Source organism: Ovis canadensis, chromosome 13 (genome assembly GCF_042477335.2).
Source record: "Ovis canadensis isolate MfBH-ARS-UI-01 breed Bighorn chromosome 13, ARS-UI_OviCan_v2, whole genome shotgun sequence".
NCBI classification, from domain to species: domain Eukaryota; kingdom Metazoa; phylum Chordata; class Mammalia; order Artiodactyla; family Bovidae; genus Ovis; species Ovis canadensis.
Genome location: NC_091257.1, coordinates 50,995,645 through 51,021,951, shown reverse-complemented (window position 1 = coordinate 51,021,951; position 26,307 = coordinate 50,995,645). Strand labels below are relative to the sequence as shown.

Here is a 26,307-nt window from a genome sequence, read left to right as displayed (position 1 = left end):
GCTTTTTCTTTGATTATAAAAACGTAGCCCTCATTGTTCTCAGGGCTGCACGCCCTCGCCTGCCCTCTTGCATTTCTCACGAGCATCCTATGCTAATAAACTCACTCTCTACTTATTGCCTTGCTTCACACTGAATTCTTTCTACACTGAGACAAGAGAACCTGAGCTTCAGTAAGTCCTGAGACCAGGTAAGCAGTTTCAATTAAAAGACAGTGGGTTTGAATCTCATTTGAGCAAGAGTGTGGTTTCAGAATCATATATTTGTCCTTTTGCATCTTGCTTCTTTGACTTAGCATAATATTCTCAAGGTTAATCCATGTCATAGCAGACTCTCCTTCCTTTTTATGGCTGAATAACACTCCTTTAAATGTTTAACTGTTTGTCTGTTAATGGACTTACCTGTCTTTCAAGATCCATTTTTAAAATTATTATTTCAGAGGTATAGTTGATTTACAATATTCTGTTAGTTTCAGGTATACAGAATAGTGATTCAGTATTTTTGCAGATTATATTCCATTATAAATTACTACAAGATAATGGGTATAATTCTCTGTACCTGTTATATCCTTGTGCTTGCTAAGTCATTTCAGTTGTGCCCAGCTCTTTTGCTACTCCATGGACTACAGCCCACCAGGCTCCTCTGTCCATGGGATTCTCCAGGCAAGAATACTGGAATGGGTTGCCATGCCCTTCTCCAAGGGATCTTCCCAACCCAGGAATTGAACCTGCCTCTCTTACGTCTCCTGCATTAGTAGGCGGGTTCTTTACCACTAGTGCCACCTGGGAAGCCTGTTAGATCCTTGCTGCTTACCTATTTTATATAAAATAGCTTGTAGCTGTTAATCCCATACTCTTAATGTGTCTCTTCCCCAGTTTCTTTCCCCTTATGGGGAAACCATGTGGGAAACTTATGGGTGACCATAAGTTTGTTTTCTATAAAGTGAAGTGAAGTGAAGGTCACTCAGTCGTGTCTGACCCTTTGAGACTCACTCCATGGACTACACAGTCCATGGAATTATCCAGGCCAGAATACTGGAGTGGGTAGCCGTTTCCTTCTCCTTGGACTGAACCTGGAGATTCTCAACCTAAGGATTGAACCCAGGCCTCCTGCGTGGCTGGCGGATTCTTTACCAGCTGAGCCATGCGGAAAACTCCTTTCTGTACATGCTGCCACTGCTAAGTCACTTCAGTCGTGTCTGACTGTGCGACCCCATAGCCGGCAGCCCACCAGTCTCCCGCTTCCCTGGGATTCTCCAGGCAAGAACACTGGAGTGGGTTGCCATTTCCTTCTCCAATGCATGAAAGTGAAGTCGCTCAGTCGTGTCCGACCCTCAGCGACCCCATGGACTGCAGCCTTCCAGGCTCCTCCGTCCAGGGGATTTTCCAGGCAGGAGTACTGGAGTTGGGTGCCATTGCCTTCTCTGACCTTCCTATACATATCCATTCTAAATACCACATCCTCCAGTGGACCCCTCTTTACAGGAAGAATCTGAGGAAGGATCACCTTCCTTTCCCCATGACACCTGGCACAGTGCCTTTCCCCTAATAGACACCCAGCAAATACTTAGAATGAGAAGCTAGTGAGTGAGTAGATAAACGCAGGCTTCCCAGGTGGCACAAGTGACAAAGAACATGAGCGCCAATGCAGGAGACATAGGAGATGAGGCTCAGTCCCTGGGTTGGGAAGATTCCCCGGAGAGGGCATGGCAACCCACTCCAGTGTTCTTGCCTGGAAAATCGCTTGGACAGAGGGGATTAGCAGGCTATAGTCCCTAGAGTCGCAAAGCGTCAGATACAACCGAAATGACTTAACACGAACACACATAATAAACACAGCTAAGAATCCTCCGTTCTTTCTACCTTTCTACTGAAAACAACCGGTGTTTACTCACTCATTTTCACAATTTCATTATTTAAAGAAAACTCTTCAAGGAAGCACACAAATATTATCTGTATATCCTCTTTCCAAAAATAATGATCCATTGTAATCATATAGTTATCTATCATCTAAATGTTCTCTTAAGTTGAAATAAGCCAACTAATTTTTCCAGGAGAGAAAACTGACCCCTGTGAGTGTCGATATCCGGAGTTTTACTTGACTGTGTGATCAGATGCCTAAACTTTGATAAGGAGTGGTTTTAATTCTCAGACAGCCTTCTGAGAAGTCACACTCTCGGAAAAGTTATTTGATTATGGAGAAAGAAGCAGCCATGGGTTTCCTGTATGGAATTCAAAATCTTGCCTAATGTGACTGCTGATCTACAAAGTTTCAGATTTCACAGAACAAGTATTCTCAGAAACACCCAACCACACATGTTAAACAATTTTTACAAGTTTATCAGCAAGTGAAGGATGTGGAAGAAAGGAGAAAAAAAACTAGTGACCCTTAATAACTGGAAATAGACACCGTTCCCTGTGCAGCATTTGAATATATATATATATATATATATATATATATATACACACACATACACACACACATATATATGTATATATCAGTTGCTCAATTGTGTCCTACTCTTTTGAGATTCCACGGACTGCAGCCTGCCAGGCTCCTCTGTCCATGGGAATTCCCAGGCAAAAATATTGGAGTGGGTTGCCATTTCCTCCTCCAGGGGATCTTTATGATCCAGGGATCAAACTTACATCTCCTGCATTGGCAGGCAGATTTTTTACTACTGAGCCACCCAGGATTCAAATCATGTAAATCATCGTTTGAGATGAAAAAGTAAATGTGAAAAAGATTCCCCAAAGTGTTACCGACTCCATGCTTACTCTGCTTTCCACACGACAGGCCAGTAAGTTGAAGTAAGGAATATTTTATTTAGAAAGCCAGTCAACAGAGAAGAAAACAGACCAATGTCTGAAGATAACCATCTTACTGGTGTCAGGATACTAGATTATTTTGTAGAACAGAGACTTGGGGGTGGCAGTGGGGAGAACGTGGGGAAACAGTCAGAAGGCCACTAATCTTGCAAACATCTCCTAGAATGGCAAGCCTCAGGCAAGGGATGTGTTTATTTCTTCCTTCCTGACATCCATAGGTGGACAGAGTTCTGAACAAAGGTACTTAACAGTCAGGCAGAGGGGCAGGTTTTCTCTGAGGCAGACCATTATGTATGATTATAATAAGAAAAGCAAGGAAAATGAATTCAAAGAATCCATTCCAACAGGGAGTCAGAATTGGCTGTTCCTTGCAAGAAAAGTGGTTTAAAAGATCTTAAGCAAGGGAAGACAGGAAAGAGAAAATTCTGTTGGGATGTCCACCGCTGCCTTCACTGTAACATCACAACCCTATAAGTATCTCAGAACTCCAGGCAAACACCAAGCTTGGGCTACCACCACCTGTCTCCACAAACACAGGGAACTGATGTTTCCTGCGCCTCTTCCCTGGGTCACCGTAGAAGGTACTAGGCTGCCATCTGCTGGCTCCCATCAATACCGCTGGGAAAAAGGGTGAAATCCATAGAGAACCTCTTCTCTTTTTCTCTTTTAACCTTCTCTTTGCGGGGGAATCATCCTCCAGAAGAGACCACAGTAAACCTGAAGAAGGAAATGCAGAGCCGTTTTGTCTTGGTTCCCAGTGGTGGATTTCAGCCTCGGAATTCTGGACACACTCTTGAGTAAACAAACAGGACTCTCCAAAGCCACTGAAAGTGTGTGTTAGTCGCTCAGTCGTGTCTGATTCTTTGTGACCCCATGGACTGTAGCCCACCAGGCTCCTCTGTCCATGGGATTTTCCAGGCAAGGATACTGGAGTGGGTAAGCCATTCCCTTCTCCAGGAGATCTTCCTGACCTGGGAATTGAACCCGAGTCTCCTGTACTGTAGGCAGATTCTGTACCATCTTAGCTCCTAGGCAGGCCTCTAATACTATTGAGTGGTAACCAAGTCCTCCAAGGCCTAGAGAATTCAGAAAACAAACAAGTCCTATTCTGGTTTCACAGTCCTGACAGAGCTTCCAGGGAGGGGGCTGTAAAGCATGGGATGTGGGAGTCAAACCAGAGAAAAGCACTTCAGCCTTAAATTCAGCAGTGTTTCAGCTGCTGCTTTTCTGTGAAATGGGATTGGCAGCAGGATGTGGAGAGATTTTTCCGGCTGAAATCTGGAATGTGTGCTATTCCATCTCGGTCATTCTCTGGGATTCAGGCCCAGAAACTGGCCCTGCAATGGGCAACGTAGCAGCTACCAGCCACGGATGGAGACCATGCTCTTGAAATGTGGCCAGTTTTGCTGCTATATTTTTAAGTATAAAGTACTCACTGAATTTCAAAGAGTTAGGATGGATAAAAAAACAGATATGGCTATAAAATGTCTTGTTAATTATCTATATTGATTATATTAAAGTGATAGCATTTTGGATATATTGAATTAAGTATTAAAATGAATTTATCTTTTTTTCCATGTGGCTTCTACAAAAATTTAAATTGCACACATGGCTCATGTTATTTTTCCACTGGACAGCACTGAGCTTGACCAATGATTACGGCCAATGTTTTTTGGAAAGCTTATTGGGTCCTAAGTGTTACCTCACATGTGTGACTATGAAGGGTTTTATGGATGTTGGTTTTTCATCTAATCTTCATAATAGTATTGGTGGTGATTTAGGCACTAAGTCGTGTCTGACTCTTGCGACCCCGTGGACTGTAGCCTGCCAGGCTTCTCTGACCAAGGGATTCTCCAGGCAAGTATACTGGAGTGGGTTGCCATTTCCTTGTCCATCATAATAGTATTAGAAAGATGTATTATTACCATTCCCGGTTTACAGGTTAGGAAACTAAGAGACAGTTAGGAACAAGGCTACGTAGTTGGTGTGACTGTCCCTGGACTTCAGGCTGGATGATTAAGAAGCTGAATCCAGGCTCTACCCACAAGGTGCAGACCCTGCAGCTGAGCTCTCCTGGGTCTTGCCTCTGAGGAAGTCGATTCCTTGCTCACATTCCCTAATCTGTCCAGTGGCTTTTTCCTCCTCCAGCCGTCCTGCTGCTACTGCTGCTGCTAAGTCGTCTCAGTCGTGTCCGATTCTGTGCGACCCCAGAGAAGGCAGCCCACCAGGCTCCCCCGTCCTGTCCACCTTACTGTAAATTCTATAGTCAGGTAAAAAGAGGTTTCCCTCCTTAACATATTTTCCTAGACCATATTAAATAACAAACTTAGAGGTGGAATGGTATATAAAGGTAAATTCTTTCCAATGACTCCAAATTTCTGACCATCTTGGTTTTCCGTGTCTTGAGGTATAAAATTTCTCAGACATTATAAATCCTTTAGAAAGTGCTGTAAGGGGTTTGAGATGCAAAGAGATTTTCCAGATTTGCCTGGAGTATTTTTTAGCTTTTTGCAAAGAAAGAAAATTCTGTTTATGACAAAGCACTAGGCAGAATTTCTGTAAGCCACAAATCCTTCTGTTACTTGTGTACATGAAGGCTACACACACACACACGCACACGCATTCATGCACACATACCTGCTGAAGTCATTTATAATCTCTCCGACATGGAAATAAGGCTTTGATTTTTGTTTTTGTAAAGCAAATCTGAAATTTCTGAAATAAGTAAGAGCTATTATTTCTGGAGTAATTGTCTAGGGTTGGATAAATGTAACCTCTTCCACATGTCCAAATACTTCCTGCACTGTCTCTAATTGTCTTGATTCTTTCTGGTTGTGAAGTGCCAAGAACTTTTTAGCAGTGTCTAACAGAGCAAAATCCAAACAAGTCTTTTGTGAAGTAACATTGTTTTCAAGTGCAAGCAAAGATTAGATCTTGTAAGACTTACTCATCCATCCACCCATCGACCCATCTTCATCCACTCATTTATCCACTCATCCGTTCACCCATCCATCGACCGACACATGCCAGGCATGGAGGAGAGTAGAGATTCAACAACAGACAAAACAGAGCTCAACCCCAACTTCATAGCGTTTCTTATGGGAAAGGCTGATCATAAACAAGGAAACAAGCAAGTAAAAACTACAAATTGAGACCAGTCCTGTGCAGGAAGCAGAGACAGAGGGCAACCTGGTCAAGGAAGGCCCCTGCTGTGTGGAGGCTGGTGGAGGAAGCGGTGTAGCATCCAGGCAGAAGGAAGTCCAAGTGCCGTCAGGAATGGCCAGGTTCAGGAAAGGGATGTGAATACTGATGGCACAGTGAGCGAGGCGAGCACACAGGAGCTAAGGTAGAAGCAGCAGGTACGGGAGAGCTCGCCCAGGGGTTTCAGAGAGAGTGAGGAGGCTGGCTTTTGTTCAAAGTTCTGTGGGAAGCTACTGAGAGTTTCTAAGTATGTGAGGGACACACTCAGATTTGCGTTTTTTAAAGAGTACTCTTTAAAATAGTGGTGGAGCAAGCAATAAATGCTAGAAAGGAAGTGGAGAGAAGGGACCCCTTCTACACTGTAGGCGGGAACGTAAATTGGTGCAGCCACTATGGAGAACAGTGTGGCGGTTCCTTAAAAACCTAAAAATAGAGCTACTATATGACCCTGCAACTCCTCTCCTGGGCATATATCCAGAAAAAAGCATGGCCTTATTTTTAAAAGGATATGTACACCCCAATCTTCATCACAGCAGTGTTTACAATAGCCAAGACATGGAAGCAACCCAAATGTCCAAGGACGGAGGAATGGATAAAGAAGACGTGGTACATTCACACGGTGGAGTATTACCCAGCCATTAAAAAAGATTAAATCATGTCATCTGTAGCAATATGGATGGAACTAGGGATTGTCACAATGAAGCAAGACAGAGAAGGAAAAATACTGCACGATATCCCTTACATGTGGAATCGAAAAAGAAATGATGCGAATGAACTTACGTACGAAACAGAGACTCACAGACTTAGAAAATGAACTTGCAGAGGGGGTGGGAAGGATGTAGGGAAGAGAAGGGGAGTTTGGGCTGGACGTGTACACGGTGCTGTATTGAAAATGGATGACCAACAAGGACCTTGTGTACAGCGCAATGAACTCGGCTCAGTGTTCTTCAGCAGCCTGGATGGGAGGGGGCTTTGGGGGATGATATGTACGGCTGAGTCCCTTTGCTGTCCAGCTGAAGTTTCAAACAAAAGAAAAAGTTTAATAAAAAAAAACTAGTGACAGAAACTAGACCGACAAGACAGGACAGGGGCATCTCCTGACCTGGCGCATCTTTTTTCTCCCTACATCCCTCTTCCCCAGGTTTGCACTGGTAAGTTATGTTCCACCAAATTCCCAAATCGCTCCACCTTTCCCCCGGTTAAAAACTTTACGTTCTCTTTCTTGCTGTTTTTATTTGTTTTCCATCTGTACGTCTCGAATCTTTAAACTCCTAAAAGAATACTGTTTCTTCCCTGGGGCCCGTGAAACGTCTGGATGTGATGTAATGGAGAATGCAGCCCTGCTCCCAGGTGTGCCCAGGTGTGCCCAGGTGTGCCCAGTGCAGGCCCAGCATCAGCTTGGAGGCTCTCCCTGCAGCACTTCAGGGCTTCTTACTGCCAAGCACTGGAGCTTGTTGGCAAAGGTCTTTCCACAGTGATGATGAAACAAGGCCTCTGATTCTGACAGAAGCTTTGGCGGACACCCCCTGCCTCTGGCACAGTTTCTGCCCTTGGGGGACCCTCCCTGGAGTGGATGGGTTCGTCCACCCCCTGTCTCCTGTCCCACGGGGGCTGACTTGGCGCTTCCTGCACTCGGGCATCAGTGTGCTGCCTGGTCTCATGGTCCCATGCTGCCCACTGGTCATCCCTCCACAATCATCACTCCTCCGCCACCTCCCTACTGTGCTGGTTCACAGGGTGGCTGGCGGTGACCTCTTTCTCAAGGACTGGAAATACTTCCTTCCCTGGAGATATTCCACTTGTCCGTCTCAAGCCCTGCCCTGAGCCCCTGGGGGGGTCATCCTGCAGGCACCACCCAGGGGTCCTCTGGCTTCCAGCTGGATTTGGCCAACGAGGACCACACAGGAAAGGAGAGGGGTCCAGGGCAGACCCACCACCCTGCCCACCTCTTTCCACGTGGCCCATCTGGTTTGTGTTCCCTCCTGATGCCCCTGAGGCTGAAGGACATTCATGCCCCCTGCTGGTTTATGTCTCAGGACCCCCTGCTCCTCCCCTTGTCTCTTTATTAAATGCTCCTACAATCATCCCAGGTGGAAGGTGCTGTCTCTTTCCTGATAGATACATCATTCTCCTTGAGGGTCCCTCTTGCCTTCCCATGCCAGGATGTAATGACTGACCTCTGACCTTTGAGAGAGTGACCAACGTCTTGCCCCACCCCTTCCTCCTTTCGCCAGGACAGTCCTTCCCGACAGGACCACACCCTGCTCTCCCAGGGCTCGGAGACCCTGAAGTCACCCCCACTGAGCAGCCGTGCCACAGAGAAACTAAACAGCCCGACCAGCAACCACGGCCTAACGTGTGGGATGCGATTCATTTATAGAAATGATTCTCCAACTACAGTGTAACCGAGATCAGTGGGGGTCGGGGACCGTGGGGGCACTCCCGTCAGAGATAAAGACTCTGGGGCCCCCCATCAAACTTCTGAACAGGAATTCCCGAGACATCTTCATAAGCAGAATGATAGCTCCCCAAAGATGTCCACATCCGAATACCCCAAAACTTGTGAATATGCTTCCTTATATGGCAAAGGGGACTTTGCAGATGTCACTAGAGTAAGGATCTTGAGATAAGACAACTATCCTCCGTTGTCCAGGGAGCCCAACAAACTTTCAAGGGTCTTTATAAGTGAAAGGAGGAGGCAGAGGCGATGTGACAACGGAAGCAGAGGATGGAACCGAGGGACGCTGTGGACTTCAGAAGGTGGAAAAGACCAGGAAGTAGCTTCTCCCCTAGACTGTCCAGAAGTCACACACCTTCCTGACCCATCCTTGACTCCTGATCTTCAGACCCAAAAGACGACACATTTGTGGTGCTTTAAGTCTGGAGGTTTGCAGTCATGTGTTATAGCAGCAACTGGAAACTCGTACAGACAATTCTCAACTTATGATGGTGTGCAAGGGATACACCTTATCTAGAAACTGTACTACTTCTAATTGTGAATTTGTTCTCCTCCCAAGTTAGCGATATGCAGTGTGATATACCCTGGAGGGCTGGGCAGCAACAGAGAGAGAGCTCCCGGTCAGCCACGTGATTAGAGGAGGAAGCAACCCCTACACTTAGAGCCAGTCTGCTTTCCACTCTCAGCACAACACTCAGTAAATTACATGAGCTATTTGACACTTTATTATAAAACGGGCTTTGGCGTAGATGATTTTGTCCAATTATAGGCTCATATAAACATTCTCAGCATATTAAGCATAGGCTAGGCTAATCCACGGTATAAGTTAGGTGCTTAAACGCATTCTCGACTTAACGATACTCTCAAATTATGATGGGTTTGTTGGGATGCCATCCCATCATGGGCATGCTGAGTGGCTGCAGTCGTGTCTGACTCTGTGCAACCCTATGGACTGCAGCCCACCAGGCTCCTCTGTCCCTGGGATTCTCCAGGCAAGTGTGGGTTGCCGTGCCCTCCTCCAGGGGATCTTCCCAACTCAGGGGTTGAACCTGCACCTCTTAAGTCTCCTGCATTGGCAGGTGGGTTCCTACCACTAGGGCCACGTGGGACTCCTCAATCACCCAGTCATAAGTCAAGGAAAACCTGGACAAGGGTTAGCCCAGGAATCTGCGTTCGTAACACATTCTGAGTGATTCTTTCATAGATGTTCTTTCAAGAACTCAGCCTTATAGCAAAAGCCTAGATGCAGGCTCTGGCAACAGGAGAGATGAGAATAAGTTTATCCAGCTTTTCCTTTTTAAAATGAGAACACCCCCGCCTATACCCTGCCCCTTTTCAAAATTTAAAATAATACTCTGGTCTTTTATTTTTAAAATATAGGTCATCGACTTCCCATGTGTACAAGTAACTGATCATGACTTAGTCATGAAAGAAGCACAATTACAGCAGTGAAAGTGAGGCACTTACAGTTGGCTGCCCCGAGGTGCCCCCACTTCTGAGGTATGTGATCCTGTACAGGTTTCTTCACCTCCAGGAGCCTCTGTTGTAAACTCTAGGATAGTAACACCCCAAACATGTATACCTCAAAGGGCTTGGCATGAGCAGCAGCTAGTAACAGATGCCCAGGAAAGCAAAGTCCTGGTTTCCATGTTTCTCCATCCTCTTTCCCAAATTTAATGACAAAACACTGGTAAGACCCCATGCGTGTCAGTCAACACGGGGAAGCTCATGTTCCTTCTTTGTTTCCACAAAGAGACCCCAGCCCACAGGTGCTGACCACTCCCCCCCCCATGCCCCCACCCCTGCGCTGCCCAAAGTGAGGCTGGGCCACCTGGACACACTCACAATTCAGGTATTCAAACCCAGGTTTTTATACTTAACCCAGATCCCATCTTGAGGGTATACGATATTTGCAGCTGGAGATTAGACAAGATTTCCCTGGAGAATATAATATGATTGATGTGCTGGAACATTTCTCTGCCAAAGGAAAGCGTGGTAATCACTTTGACTCAGAGGTGTCTGCTGTGCGCTTGAAAAAAATAACTTGCAGTGAGCTGCGTTTTAGGAAAGTGTCCGAGCGCCCTCTGGTGGCCGATCGAAGGGGTGCGGCGTGTGTCCGATGGGCCAGGTGTGGCTGGAAGGGGTTGGACATCTCAGGAGATCTCGCCAAAAGTGGAGAGGGTGGAGCTGTTCTCCCGGAATCAGAAACTCGGGAGTGAGTTCTGCTTGAATCTAAATGAACAGCTGATGAGATGTACAGTGACATGGGGAGGGCGCCAAAGAACCCCCATGCCTTCCTTTTCTTAGTTTCGCAAATGGACTGTTCAACAACCCGTTCTATCATTATTCCAGGGTTTGAGGACAAGCTCACTGGCTTTAAATTTCTGGAATCTTTCTCCTCTTAAAAAAAAATAGAGTATTTGCCTCCATCAGCTGCTTTTCAATAAATAACCCCACAGAAGGGACACCAGTGGGTGGTATCAGGGAGGGGAAAGGAGACTACAATTATTTTCATTTCACATCCCGAGTCCTGCCTTTTCCTTATAATGATTTTTTAAAACATAGTCAGTGTCAAGGGAAAATTATATAAGATCATTATGATTTTTCAGAAAAAAATCATATTCTGGGAAACGCAAACATTTCTATAAGAATATAACGCTATTTAGTACCCTTTGAACCATGTAGAAACCATCTGCTCACAGTTTTGTACATGCATTCCTGGATCCTCTTCCCTGCTTAGTGGGAAACAGCTCAAGTGTTTCTTTCTAATTATAACAATAATAGATGCTCACTGTTAAAAAAAAAAAAAAATCACCAAGTACAGAGAAGTTTAACCAAAAAGTGAAAATGGCCTCTAGTCCTAACAATCAGGGTTAATTACCAGTAACGTTTAGGGGTGTTTGTTGGAAAGTTTGTTTTTTCATACTTCCAGATTCATAATTCTCAGATCTGGGAAAACACCGCTTAGGGAGAAAGCCCGCTAGTCTCCGTGCAGGAAAGCAGTGCCTGAACCGTCCTGGAGGGGGCCACCTCGGCAGCCTCTGGCTGAACGCGGCCTGAGACTGAGGTCCATTATCTGTGGCTCCTCTCCCACTGGCAGGGAGACTTTGGACTCAGTCTCTTTGTTCAAATATAGCTCCGAGGTCACCACTTGACCCCGGTGAGCTATTTAACTTCTGCATCGAACAGTTTCCTCATCTGTAAAATGGAGGTAATAACAGATACCTTATCAGTTTGGGGAGCATTTCATAAGACAATAAATAATTAGCGCTGCGTCCAACACACAATAAGCTCCCAATAAATGCTGGCTTTTTATCACACCTCTCTTTCACCGACTGTGGGAGCAGGTGCTGTTTGTCTGCCTTCTGGATTTCTACGAGAGAAATTCAATCCCTCTCCCATGTGAGACCTTAGGCATTTGAAGGTTTCCCTCCCGCTTTCTCCGTGGGATGCCCATGAATGAGTCAGTGCTGTGAAAGGGTGCCCACTGGAGGGGGACGCAGGACCCCAGACAGGGGGCTGCGTGCTGCAGGGCACTGCCATGGCTGGTCACGGGCACCATTTCTCACCATAGACTCGTCTTGATCTTTTTCCTGGACCCTGGTCCCAGCCTTTGCCATTGTTTTTGAAATTATATGCAACGCTATACATCGGTCTCTACTCGTTTTCACTGTTGCACTTTGTAATCCACTCTTTTGGAACGTGATTCTGTCAGAGAGCGAAGTGAAAACTCTTTCTCACTCTGCACAGTCTACGCGTTGTGACCACACCTTCCTTTTCTTAGTTCCGCAAATGGACGGACTGTTCAGCAACCTGTTCTATCATTTCTCCAGGGTTTGAGGACAAGCTCACTGGCTTTAAATTCCTGGAATCTTTCTCCTCTTTAAAAACAAAACAAAACTAGAGTATTTGCCTCCATGAGGTGGTGCAGTAAATTCTTTTAGGACTCTGAGGTGTTATTTATTAAAACTTTCTTCATGGGTGGTTTCCTGACTTGGAAAGTCATCTGCCTGGGCTTCCATTTCCATCAATGAATATACTTACCTTCTTCGAGGTAATGACATGAAACAAAACATACTCAGTATATTTCTTCCATAGTTTCCTTGTCTGCTCGTATTTATATTTAGGTGGGAGTATGCAGTTTCATGAGGCTTCCCTAGTGGTTCAGCGGTAAAGAATCTGCCTGCAATGCAGGAGACCCGGGTTGAATCCCTGGGTCAGGAAGATCCCCTGGAGGAGGGCATGGCAACCCACTCTCGTATCCTTGCCTGGAGAATCCCGTGGACAAAGGAGCCTGGCGAGCTACAGCCCATAGGGTGGCACAGAGTCAGATGCGACTGAGCGACTAACCAGCAGCAGCAGCGTGCCATTTTCTGCATCTTACTGTTATGTCATGTTGCTAAAACTGTTTGTTGATTCGCTTAAGAGATGGCTTAAAAACATCACAGGACAATGACAGCAATAATGAGGAATTAATGAGAAGTAGTCAACATAACATTTAATATAAGTATTAAATTGCATCAGATTACCTGCCAGGTTTGTTTCCTCTAGAGCTCTATCTGCTTCTTCCTTTTGCTATTTCTAGCAATAGGAATTTAAAAATATAACTTTTTGTCTTTTGAATAATGAACTTATTTTCAGAATGGATTTAGCGGTCTCAGTTTGGTCTTTAGTGGTTTTATCATTTTAGCTTCTAGAAATGTGCCACTCTACATTCGAATTGCATGGATTTTTGTAATACATCTTGTCCCCTTAAACTCATCTTTAAATACTTTCTCAACATTGCTTTATGCAAATTTTATTCTATACATTGAAAATAAGGTGGACTCTACTTTGCATTCATTCCCTTAAAACTAGAATTTCTCTGTTGATTTAATCAATTAGAATATAATCAAGCGTGCCGAATTGCTTAGATCCTAAAGTGCATTGATAGTAACATTTTTTAGAGGAAAATAACACATTAAATACGTATGTTGATTTTCTGGTTCATCCTGTCTTTGTGTGCCAGCTTATTGACTCTGTACCACAGGTCCTGTGATAGAAAATGCTCGCTCTCTGGTCCTGAGTTTATGTGATACAGATACAAGTCACACCAAGACTAAACCGAGCTCTCTTCTTTTTCCCTTCCCCTTCCCTTTCCTTCTTCCTCTCTATCCTCAAGGGTTTCTCAGGTGGCACTAGGGGTAAAGAACCTGCCTGCCAATGCAGGAGACATAAGAGACGTGGGTTCAGTCCCTGGGTGGGGAAGATCCCCTGGAGTAGGGCACGGCAACCTTCTCCAGTATTCTTGCCTGGAGAACCCCTTGGACAGAGAAGCCTGGTGGGCTACAGTCCCTGAGGTCACAAAGAGTTGGATATGACTGAAGCGACTTAACAGCTCTATCCCCAACCCACCAATTTAAACTGTAAACAAAAGAGACCCCCTGGCAGCCCCATTTGAGTTAAGGAAGGACCCACTCAGTCCAGTGACTTCCATGATGCCAGAAACTCCCCTGGGGAGTTGTGAGGGGAGAGGTAGGGGGCAGGGTTAATTTGGGAAAGAGGCAGACACTCCAGAAGTTGTCTGCTATAAGAGCAGAGTGATCTGATTTCCTGGCTGCTCAATATATTATTATTTTTTATTGAATTGGACCAAGAAGAAAGCTTTCGAGAGTTTAGTAATTCCTGCAATGATCTAATTTGGGGATAAATGTCTTTTTGGACAGTTATGTAATAGGAATACCAATAACCAACTTTCAGTGCAATTTTATTCAGGTCATCATTTTGCCACTCACCATCCCAAATTGTAACTAAATACTAACAGAGTGATAAGTGAAAGTCCATGTGTTTCCTTAAAAAAAAAACAACTCAGAATTTTGGATGAAAAAAAAAGTAAATATCTTAGTCCTTGGAGGGGGAAAAAAAAACACAAAAGCTTCAGAGTTTGTTAGGAAAACCTGCAAGATTCTTGGCATTCAAATCACTTTTACAAAGCAATACTGGGATGAGTCAAGTGTAATTGAATCAGGAACATATGGATTAAATTCTCCTGTAAATACACACGGGTATAAATACGAAGGGGAAGAGAACTTGCCAGATGGGTTACCAAAACAAAACACTTTTAAAATAACTCAAGATCGTCAACAGACCCCAAACACAGCTGTGTTCTCTTATGTCTGAAAAAATGCATTTTCCCTTGGATGTCTTGATATGTTAATTTAATTTTTGTTGAGTGCCTACAGCACACCAGATACCCTAGAAAGCTCACCACGTCTGCAGGAAGGGCTTCCTATTTGGAAACCCGGACTCTTCATGAAATTATCAGTATACTTCTCTTCCTGCTTTTCCACTTCTATTTTGAATAATTGTTTACGTCTGTGCAGTAATGGGTGTCCCTGACAGTCCTGTGTCTGCAATAGATCTTTATGGCTCTGACCCACTTAACAGGAGTAAACTTCTTGGAGAGGGTGAACTCTGATTTGGTTTTTACTGGAGTAAGAGCTGGCTGGCGAGAGGCCCCCAGGGCTGTAGGAACAGCCAACACCAATTCTGCAGACACCGAGTTTGCCAGCTGTTTACTGCTGTAGCAGAGTGATCAGAGCTTCGTTTATACGTGTTGACTTCTTCACTTTTTCTAAGACTAGAGTTTTCTCACTGAGTCTGGGCGATTTTATGAGGTTTGGAATTTTCCCATTATTTTCACGTTTGTCTTTCAACACAGTGAATTAGAATTCAGGTTATATCACACATGAGAACTTTCTAGCTCTCCTGAGTTCTACCCTGGGCAACACGCAGTCCACCAGGCAGAGGTTAGCCTCTCGAAGCTGGCTTCTGGAAGGGGGTTGCTTAATTCACTCACTGTGGCCACCAGATTCCTGACAACAAAGAGTCATCAGGATCTGTCCAGGCCAGATAAGTTTCAATTATAGTATCTCAGGGTGTTCATTACTCCAGGGTTTACAAAGGCAACAAGGGATAGATTGATCACAATTGAGGATCATGTTATATTATGTCAGGCTTCCCTGGTGGCTCAGACCATAAAGAATCTGCCTGCAATGAGGAAGACCTGGGTTCGATCCCTGGGTTGGGAAGATCCCCTGAAGAAGGAACACCTATCCACTCCAGAATTCTGGCCTGGAGAATCCCATGGACAGAGGAGCCTGGCAGGCTACAGTCCATGGGGTCACAGAGTCAGACATGACTGAGCGGCTTTCACTTCACTTACATTATGTCATACAATAGATATCATTTTTACTATGCAAGAAACGAGGAGTTGGGACTTCCCTGGTTGTGCAGTGGTTAAGAATCCACCTTCCAAAGCAAGAGACTCAGGCTCCATTGCTGGTCAGGGAACTAAGATCCCACCTGCACTGGGGCAACTAAGCCCACTCGCCATAACCAGAGAGTCCACGCTCCACACCTAGAGAAACCATTGAGCTACAACAAAGAGCCCAAGTGCCACAATGAAGACCTAGCACAGTCAAAATTTTAAAAAAAAGAAAGAAGGGAAAGAAATGAGAAGTTCACGTATCTAACTAGATCTAGCAGACAGGGAGACTGGCCATGAATTTCCTGCCTCATCTCCCCAGAAATCCTCTGGAAACCCGGTCAGTGTGGCTAAGAGAACAGTCTCTCCTCTAGACTGAAATGCTTTGTTTGCTTTTTCTCCAAATTCTGCTGAAGTTTGTCTGCATGTTCCTGAGTGAATCTGTGTTGGATGTTACTAACTGGTTCTTACTACTACTGGCACAAAAGCATCAGCCTCTGCCTGTGCAATTTCTCAGAAATGGCAATTGACATAGACTTTAATCAGCGATGGTCCAAAACTGACCTGAGAATTCCACTTTCTAGAAAGTGATCCTCCGGAATTGCTCAGGTGGCCATCTTCCTCTGGGAGAGTTTCTCTTTCCATTGGAGAGGTCCTCCCCTCAGCTGGTATGACCTGCCTTCTGTTTTCTGGACAAACTCTTCAGCTCTGTTGGGCTCTACCATCCTCATGCTCCTGGCCAAACAGTGCAGCAGTGAACAGGCTTATCCTCAAGGCAGCCAAGCAAGGAAGCCAGAGAACAAATCTCAAACCCATCTCCCCCGAGGGCAGAGGCTGGGGTATTTATGGGGCGACACTGAGACGTGGAGAGTGTGGGGAACACGGATTGGAAATCAGAAAAAGGTGAGGTCACCACTATCTGTACAGACGCATCTAAGCTGTGGGCTTCCTCACATGACACAGGCTCAGAAAATAGTGCTGTTAGCATAGGTGGTGCAGTGGTAAGGAGTGCGCCTGCCAATGAAGGAGACACAAGAGATGCAAGTTCGATCCTTGAGTCAGGAAGATCTCCTGGAGAAGGAAATGGCAAACCACTCCAGTATTCCTGCCTGGGACATCCCATGGACAGAGAAGCCTGACAGGCTACAGTCCATAGTTCATTAAGAGTTGGACACGACTTAGCGATGCACAACAGCTCAGTTTGAGGATGGAGTTTGGGGCCCTCTGATGTCAAATGTTACTGAGCAAACACCAGCCATGTCTAGTTGGAGGGTCAGTGGTCCTAACCAACCTTAATGGGCTGCAGCTGAACTGGACACAACTGACTCCAAGTCCCTGAGAAACAACTCGGGCAAAAGTCTATTTAGGCTACGTGGCACTTGGAGTTCGTGCAAGTTTTCTGTAGTGAAATTAAAGGCACTTTCATCAGTGAAGACAGTTTGCAGGTGTGATGGATCTAAGGGATGATTACGCTCAATTTCAGGAGAGCAATGAAAACTGTGAGCACAGAAGAGTAACTTCTCCAGCTGAAGGTAGATTGTCCCTACCCCACCCCGTTTTCACCCTGTGGGGGAGTTCAACTCAGTGAGTATTTACGAGGTGGCTGCTATGTTGCCAACACTGGCCTAGGTGCCAGGAGTATAAAGAGGGACAGGACACAGTCTCTGCCTTCGTAGAGCACATGACCTACTGGGGAAATTAGAAATCTGTGTGGTGGGTCAGGAGATCCCCTGGAGAAGGGACAGGCTACCCACTTCAGTATTCTTGGGCTTCCCTAGTGGCTCAGACGGTAAAGAATCCATCTGCAATGCGGGAGACCTGGGTTCAGCCCCTGGGTTGGGAAGATCTCCTGGAGGAGGGCGTGGCAACCCACTCTGGTATTCTTGCCTGGAGAATCCCCATGGACAGAGGAGCCTGGTGGGCTATAGTCTATAGGGTCACACAGAGTCAGACACGACTGAGCAGCTAAGCACAGCACAGTGGTGGGTGCAGAGAAGGATGCCCAGGTCGGGGAGGTGGACAGGGAAGGGGGCAGTTCTCCAGAGAGTGGTGTGTTAGTTCTCTGTGGTTGCTGTAACAAATACCCACAAGCTGAGTAGCTTAAAGTGATGCACATTTATTCTCTTGTGGTTTCAAGATCAGAAGTCTGAGAGGGGTTCACTAGGTTGAAATCCAGGCATTGAGCAGGCTGCCCTAGGGAAGAACCCTGACCTTGCCTTCACCAGCTTCTAGGGCTGTAGTCCTTGGCTGGTGGCCCTTTTCTCCAAGGACGGCATCATAGCATCTTCAAGTCTCTATCTGCTCCATCTTCACCTCACCTCCCCTTTTGTGTAGTAAAGCCTTCTATACTTCATTTCTTACCAGTTGCAGTTAGTGACCACCCAGATAATCCAGGATAATGTCTCCATCTCAAGACCCATGACTTAATCACACCTACAAAGTCTTAGAACCTGGTGTCTTTGGCGGGGGGGGGGGGGTGGGGGGGTGGAGGGGGTGGGGGGGTGGGGGGGTGGAGGGGGTGGGGGGGTGGGGGGGAGTATCCTGCAGCCCTGAGTGTGGGAAAGTCTTCTTTCTCAGGAAGCTAGAATAAGTATTCCAACAGAAGGAACGACCTCAGAGAGCATGTAGCCTGGCTTTGTGAGGAGCTGTGGGAACCATTCGTAGTTTAGTGTTTTTGGAGCATAAAATGTGAGCCAGGAGGGAGGGGCTGGCTTGGAAAGGATGACACGTGCCAGGCAAAGTTACTTGGGTTTTATTTTGTAGGTTCTAGGCAGTGGTCTCCAACCTTTTTGGCACCAGGCACCTGTTTCGTGGAAGACAATTTTCCCACGGCAGGGTGGGAGTTGGTTTCAGGATGACTCAAGCACATTATATTTATTGTGCACTTTATTTCTATTATTATTACATTAGCTCCACCTCAGATCATCAGGCAATAGATCCCGGAGTTTGGGGACCCCTGTTCTAAGGAGTCTATGAGGGCTTTTCAGTAGGGCAATGATGTGGTCAGATTAGCCATTTAGAGAGATCACTCAGGCAAACAGATACACAGTCAGAGATCATGAGCCTGAAACACAACAGGGATTAGGATGAGAAGACGTACTGAAAAAGAAAGTTCTCCCAATCAATAGAAACAGTCACTAACTGGAAGGTGGGGGTGAGGGAAAGAGAAATCTGGGATGATCCTCAATTTTCTGCCCAGGTGCACGGTGGCACATTAAATATAAGTGAGTACACAGAGGAAAAAATACGTTCAAGGTAGAAACAATTGGTATTTAGTTTGACTGTGTAGAATTTGAAGATAATCTGTGGGCAGGACCAGTTTCAGGGGCTTGTGACCTATGGCATCGCTCAGAGTTCCACACGCAGAGGAGCCTCTCGCCTGGTTTAATGTCCGGCTATAACCATCTTGAAAGTCTTAATCACTCTTAAACAAAAGGCATTACATTTTTATTGTGCACTGGGCCCCACAAATTATTTAGCCAGTTCTGCTACTGGGTTAAGAACTCAGTGCTAGAGCAGCAAAAGATCTGAACAGGGGTTTCCTTGGGTTCACGATCTTTCCCAGGAGCACAATCCCACCTTCTCATTCCCAATTACCCACCTCCACCCCAACAGTACGTGCCCCTGGAGAAAGCCATGTACCCCCCTCCAAAAAAAAGGGGCTCTTGAAGCAAAGCTCAGTGAATAAAAAAGGCCCTGATGTGGGCTTGCTCTTCTCCACCAGCCTCAGTTCAGAGGCCCAGGGAGTTAAATATGAGAGCCTAGAGGTTTCCATGTGAGTAAATTTGGTGAACGGAAGAGGCAACCCATGGAGCGTGTTAATTCCTCTTGACTGAGGAAGCAATTGTGACACTCCTCAGTGAGAGTAGAGCAGAAATGAACACTCAGAGGATTAATTTTGGCGTGCTCTGGAATGCTCCAGAATTAGTGGAAAGGGTACTGCCCCTCCGCCACCCCATCTCTGCCTCCTCCACCCTCCTTCCCAACCCCTCTACTCCCCAAACCCCCCACCCTCTGGATGGTGGAGCCCGCTTACTTTCCCTTGCAAAGTCAGGCTCCCCCAGGTTCAGAACAAGTCCCAGAATGGGAGAAGCCCCTGCTCTAAAAGACACCTGCCTAAATATCTTCTCTTTGAAAGGGTGAAAGTGTTACTCATTAAGGTCGTGTCTGACTCCTTGTGACCCCATGGACTGTAGCCCACCAGGCTCCTCTGTCCAGGGGATTTTCCAGGCAAGAAAACTGGAATGGGTTGTCATTTCCTCCTCCAGGGGATCTTCCCCACCCAGGGATCAAACCTGCAGTCTCGTGCATTGCAGATGGCCTCCTGTACTGCAGGCAGATTTTTACCATCTGAGCCACCAGGGAAGCCCGTCTTTGCTTTACCTAGATGGTAAAATCATGTTGGCTGTTTTTTTCCAGCTACCAGATCTTGGTGTCCTGGATTTATCTTTGATCATGCCTTCATTTGTTATCTAGACTTAATCCTTTGCCTTCTGAAGATCTTAGGGTCACCCCACACTGTAAGCTTCACTTTCTGTTTTGAATCAAGTGACCCTGAGGAGTCAGACAGAGACCCATGGGACAGCAGAGCAGGCACCCAATCCCTGTGTCTCAGGTCTTACTGCTTTCCAGGTCCAGAAATTCTTTCTGGAAATAGAAAGGAAACTCCATCTCAAAATATACAGATGCATAAACCAGAAAGAGAAATTTATTTAAACAGTAGGAGTGAGCAAGGGAAGTAACCAGTTTCTTTTTAGAGATAGGAGTGCTGGCAGTGTCTGGCTCCTTTAATATATCAAGGTATGCGTGACACTAAATTATTTATTAGAAAGTTATTTAGAGCAACAGGAGATGGATTTTCCTAACCGACAGTTTATCCTCCAGGACACAGTGAGACTAAGATCCACTCTCAAACTATGCGGAGAGTAGAAGCTGGGTGTCTGGCAGACTTGAGAACTCCCTTCCCTGGACACATGGCAGAAACGGTGCAGTGGGTTCCCTAAACCAGCTAACCTCCCTCGAGGAAGACTCTGTAGAGACCCTGGGCTGGAACCACTTTGGGAAAGTCTAGTTCTCTCAGTAACCACGTGGGGCCCCATACTAGTCCCAAGGGACTCCCAGCAGGACACAAAATCCATCTTTATTGTGTTCAGATACTCTTTCAAGGCCGTTTGTTATAACACTTAGCCTCTCTTGACTCATAGAGAAACTATCCAATAAGCTACAATAAGCACTTACTTTTGGGGGGTCCTCTTTGAAGACTGTGCCAGCAATTTCCATTTTATGGCTATGCTCTTTTTTCCAGACAAAATAAAAAGCAATTGAATCATTTAATACTTTAGCCAATTTCCCATTGACTTACTACTAATACAATTGATTGAGCTGAGGCTTTGTGCTTACTGGGACGACCCCCGCCCCCCACCCCAGCCACATACTGGGAATCTCAGCTCTGGAATTAGTTCAACTTTCTGGTCTCTGGAGGATGCACCACTCTCCAAAAGCTGATCTTATCTAGAAAATGTTTTAAGCCTTTTTCTTTTTAATTAAAAAATTTTAAAAAATAACTTCTTTTTAAAATTAAATACATTTTTTAAGAAATAGAATATATAAAATATAAGGAAAATTAAAATCACACGAAACTCTATAAGCCAATATTTTTGTGAATATTCTTCTTTCCCCTTCATATACAAGCATGCATGCCAACAGATATATAGGAATACATACATATATGCCTATATATACATACACTCAAATATGGTGACTATGTGTTGTGTGTATGTTTGCATCGTGTTATTTTTTAAACAAAGTGGGCTCTTACTACTTTTTAAAAGTAATTCTATATTTATTTGCTTATTTGGCTGCACTGGGTCCTAGTTGTGGCACCTGGGACCTGTCATTTCGGTGCACAGACTCTTTAGTTGTGGCTCGGAGGCTCAGTAGCTCTGGCTCACAGGCTTAGCTGCTTTGTGGCACGTGGTACCTTAGCTCCCCAACCAGGGGTCCAACCTGAGTCCCCAGCATAGCAGCCAGATTCTTAAACATTAGACCACCGGAAGTCCCTCCTACTACTATTGCAGGTATTTTTTCCCCCATTTCATTATCTTTTAACTTTGTGGGTTTTTTCCATATTAAAGATGTTATACAAACAAATGTATCACTTTTCTTGGGTTTCAGGATGTCATATGATACTTTCAGCCTCAGTTCCATGCTCTTTGCTTAAGTTTTATATTTTCATGTTTTACATACAATCTCTGAAATTTTTTCTCATATAAAGATGATTAGCTTGTCTTTTTCCCCCACAAATTATCATTAATTAATATTACTACCATTTTTTGGGCATTTACTCTGGGTCCAGCACTAAGTGTCCCTGCTCACCCCAACTAGAGAAATGCCTGTGTAGCAACAAAGATCCCGCACAGCCAAAAATCACTAAATAAATAAAATTATTTTTAAAAAATAAGGAAGAAGACAAGCCATTTTTCTCCTCTGGCATCCCTACCCCTGCCCTCTCCAGGCCCCAGCCCTCCTGATAATCTGGGTGTGTCTTGTGATACTGGCCACTAGGAAGAAGGCACCAAGGGCAGGGTTCAGGGTGAGCTAGGTCTGTGCCTGAGCCTACATCAGTGTTCTTGGGAGAGACGGGCCAGTAGGAGCAGATTGTGACGTGGGGAAAGCTGGCCTTCGCAGCCTCACTCTGTCTCACCTCTCAGCCTGTCCCCTTCCCACAGCATCTCGCTCCATGAAATGAACAGCTGCTATGAAAACAGCCCCTGAGAATGTCTCTGGTATCAGCTTGAGCATGTATTCTCTCTTTAGAGATACTTTCAGAATTAAAAATACATATGAGGACCGACTGGTGAGAGACACTGAGCAGTGCAGACTCCTGTGTCCGTAACATCACTCGGCTTGACAGCCACTTTCTTCAGGGTGAAAATAGCTGGAAAAATCATATAAAGTATGTCCAGCATGATCGGTGCAAGGAGAATTAATCTTTGCTAAAAGGATCACACCCAGAAATTGGGGCTTGGATATTTAGCATCTTGTGAATATGATATCCCGGTAGGGGTAAGAAAGGTTTCCTGGTTATGCTGATGGGAAGAAGAAAATGAATCTGGGAAAAAAGTAGGAGTTTGTGGGGAGGGCTTGTGGATTTTCTACGCAAAAAGTAGACCATAATAGAGTTGTGAAGACCCCAGGAGGTGGTTTCATAGATATTATGGGATCTGTTCTGCAGAGGTAAAAACAGAAAGAAAAAAAAAAAGATTATGGAGAAATTTCTCTGTGGAATTTCAAATGAATGGCTGGATTACTTTTAACTGAAGCCAAAAGGTTGGATCTTGGATTAAAAGAGAGGATGAAAGAGTGACCCACCCAGAGAAGTTAAGATCAGAGCAGGGCCCAAAGGGGAGAGGGGTTGGGGAGGGAAGGACTGGGAGTGTGGGGTTAGCAGATGCAGACTGTTATATACAGGAGGCATGACCGAGGTCCTACTGTATAGCACAGAGAACTACGTTCAATCTCTTGTGATAAGCCATAGTGGGAAAGCATATGTAGAACAATATATATATATATATAAAAGAATATGTATATATATAACTGAATCACTTTGCAGCAGAAATTAATACAACATTGTAAATCAATTATACTTCAATAAAATTAAAGAAAAAAAAAGAGCATAGCTAAGGCTCCCAGTTCTAAAAGGCTGCACTTACAGAAGCAGCCCACATTTCTTTTTTTTTTTTTTTTTTTATTTTTTTTTCCACATTTCTTAACACAGCTGGCAGGCATGATAATTTGGCCCCTGGTTGATTTCCTTCGTGCTTAGGATACTTCAGTTGCATCTACCTTTTCAAACATTTCTAAACACAGTGTGTGGTGGGGCCTCATTGTATGAATAATCCATTCTCCCAACCAGAAGGCTCTTTTTGTGCTGGCTGGCAGCAGAGTCCTGGCATCCTTCAGCATGTAGTCAAAATATCACCACCGCCAAAGAGCCTCCCTGACTGCACCTTCCTGCAACATCTGCCCTGGACTGTGAAACACTGGGTGTGTATGTCTATTAATATTTAATAGACTCTTTATCACACTCATTTTATAGGATCCCCTCAGGGGCAGAGAGCACCCTGCTTTATCTGAGAGTCCAGCCCTGATACGATGCCTGAAAAGTAGTTGGAGTTTACACATTTGAGATAAATGGGGATGTGTGAGGGTTACAGGAAGATTCCAGAAGAGGAAGGGAATATTTTGTGACATGATTTGAAGAGGATTATGAAACATACCCTTGACATAAATTTCTTTTTCTCTTCTTCAAGGTGGTGACAGTGAGAAGTGACTTAAGGGCAGGATTGCCTGATGGGTGACCTGGCATTGAAGGGGACAAGGTGCGTGCCAACACCTGTGGCCGGGGCAGTAAAGGGGCAGTGGGCGTGGCTTCCCGTGTACCTTCCCACCTCTGCAGAAGCAGGCAGGGTGTCCATGGGGGCAAAGCAGCCTGCACCATCATGAGACACACCTGGCATGTGGGCACGAAGTCCAGTTCCAGATCGGTGGTTCTCACCCAGAAAAGATTTTGCTCCGTCCGCCAAGCAATGTTTGAAAATGTCTGGAGCTATTTTTGGTTGAAATAAATAACTAGTGGGTTAGGATGGTTATTTAACTTCTATATAGAAGTTATTTAAATTATATATAATCCTGCTTATTTAACTTCTATGCAGAGTACATCATGTGAAATGCTGAGCTGGAAGAAGCACAAGCAGGAATCAAGATTGCTGAGAGAAATATCAATAACCTCATTTATGCAGAGGACACCACCCTTATGGCAGAAAGTGAAGAACTAAAAAGCCTCTTGATGAAAGTGAAAGAGGAGAGTGAATAAGTTGGTGTTAAATTCAACATTCAGAAAACTAAGATTATGGCATCCAGTCCCATCACTTCATGGCAAATAGATGGGGGAACAATGTAAACAGTGAAAGACTTTATTTTTTTGGTCTCCAAAATCACTGCAGATGGTGACTGCAGCCATGAAATTAAAAGACACTTGCTCCTTGGAAGAAAAGCTATGACCAACCTAGATAGCATATTAAAAAGCTGAGACATTACTTTGCCAACAAAGGTCTGTCTAGTTAAAGGTATGGCTTTTCCAGTAGTCATGTATGGATGTGAGAGTTGGACTATATAAAAAGGCTGAGCACCAAAGAATTGATGCTTTTGAACTGTAGTGTTGGAGAAGACTCTTGAGAGTCCCTTGGACTGCAAGGAGATCCAACCAGTCCATCCTAAAAGAAATCAGTCCCAAATATTCATTGGAAGGACTGATGCTGAAGCTGAAATACCAGTACTTTGGCCATCTGATGCGAAAACTGACTCATTGGAAAAGACCCTGATGCTGGGAAAGATTGAAGATGGGAGGAAAAGGGGACGACAGAGGATAAAATGATTGGATGGCATCACCGACATGATGGAAATGAGTTTGAGTAGGCTTCTGGAGTTGGTGATGGACAGGGAAGCCTGGCGTGCTACAGTCCATGGGGTGGCAGAGTCAGACACAACTGAGTGACTGAACTGAACTGAACTGGGATGGTTAGGGGCTTCACACAACTGAGTGACTGAACTCAACTGAACTGATCTGGGATGGTTAGTGGTAAAGAATCTGCCTGCGAAGGCAAAAGACATAAGAGATGCTGGTTCCATCCTTAGATTGGGACGATCCCCTGGAGGAGGGCATGGCAACCCACTCTGGTATTCTTGCCTGGAGGATCCCATGGACAGAGGAACCTGGTGGGCTACAGTCTATAGGGTCACAAAGAGTCGGACACGACTGAGTGACTTAGCACAGGGGTGTTACTGGCCTCCAGTTGTTGGAGGCCAGGCATGCTGGTAAACAGCAACACAGTGCACAGGACAGCTCCCCAGCGAAGAGTTATCTGACCCCTAATGTTAATCACACTGAGGTTGAAGAAGCCTGCTGTCCGTCATGATGTGATGGGAGAGGTCAGTCATTCTCAGAAACACCAAGCCTGACGCTCCATTTAGCCACTCTGGGCAGGCGTGCCCAGAAACACGTCAGTATCCTCCTGAGATTCTGGATCAGGCAGAGTCATAGTGACCTCACTGCTCACTGCTCATCACTCTCACGTGGGGGCCTGGTCTAACGCTCTGTCCCCTGCCCTAGAGCCCAGTTCCTCTCCTCTTTCTTCCTCTGGCTTTACCTGTGACAGGACCTGCTCTGTCTGGTGCGTCCTCCATTTCCACAGCTAATGTCCCCACCTGGACCTGGAGCTCAGCCTCTCCAGCCCACGCCAAGACCTTCCTCCACTGCCCCCACCTCCTCCTGCATGTCCACCCTCTTCAGAGTCCTGGCTCCTTCTCTGAGTCTGCCAATATACATGAGATTCTGCATCCTTTAAAAAAAACTAAAGTTGTCTTAATCCAACTCTGTCAAGTTTTTACCTTATGTCCCTCCGTCCTTTTACCACCTAATTTATTTCATTAATCTGAATACATACTTTCATTGTAAAAAAATTACCAAAAATTTGAATAAAATTTATTAACCCAGACCAGCCAAGTCACAAAGAAA

The 26,307-nt window shown here is 45.2% G+C and overlaps 1 long non-coding RNA gene across 1 annotated transcript; it reads left to right on the top strand.

Moving 5' to 3' along the window:
* Positions 1-26,307, top strand: LOC138416941 (uncharacterized). The gene is made up of 4 exons (XR_011247903.1): positions 1-188; positions 9,866-9,985; positions 24,044-24,112; positions 24,446-26,307. It is a non-coding gene; the product is annotated as an uncharacterized lncRNA (long non-coding RNA).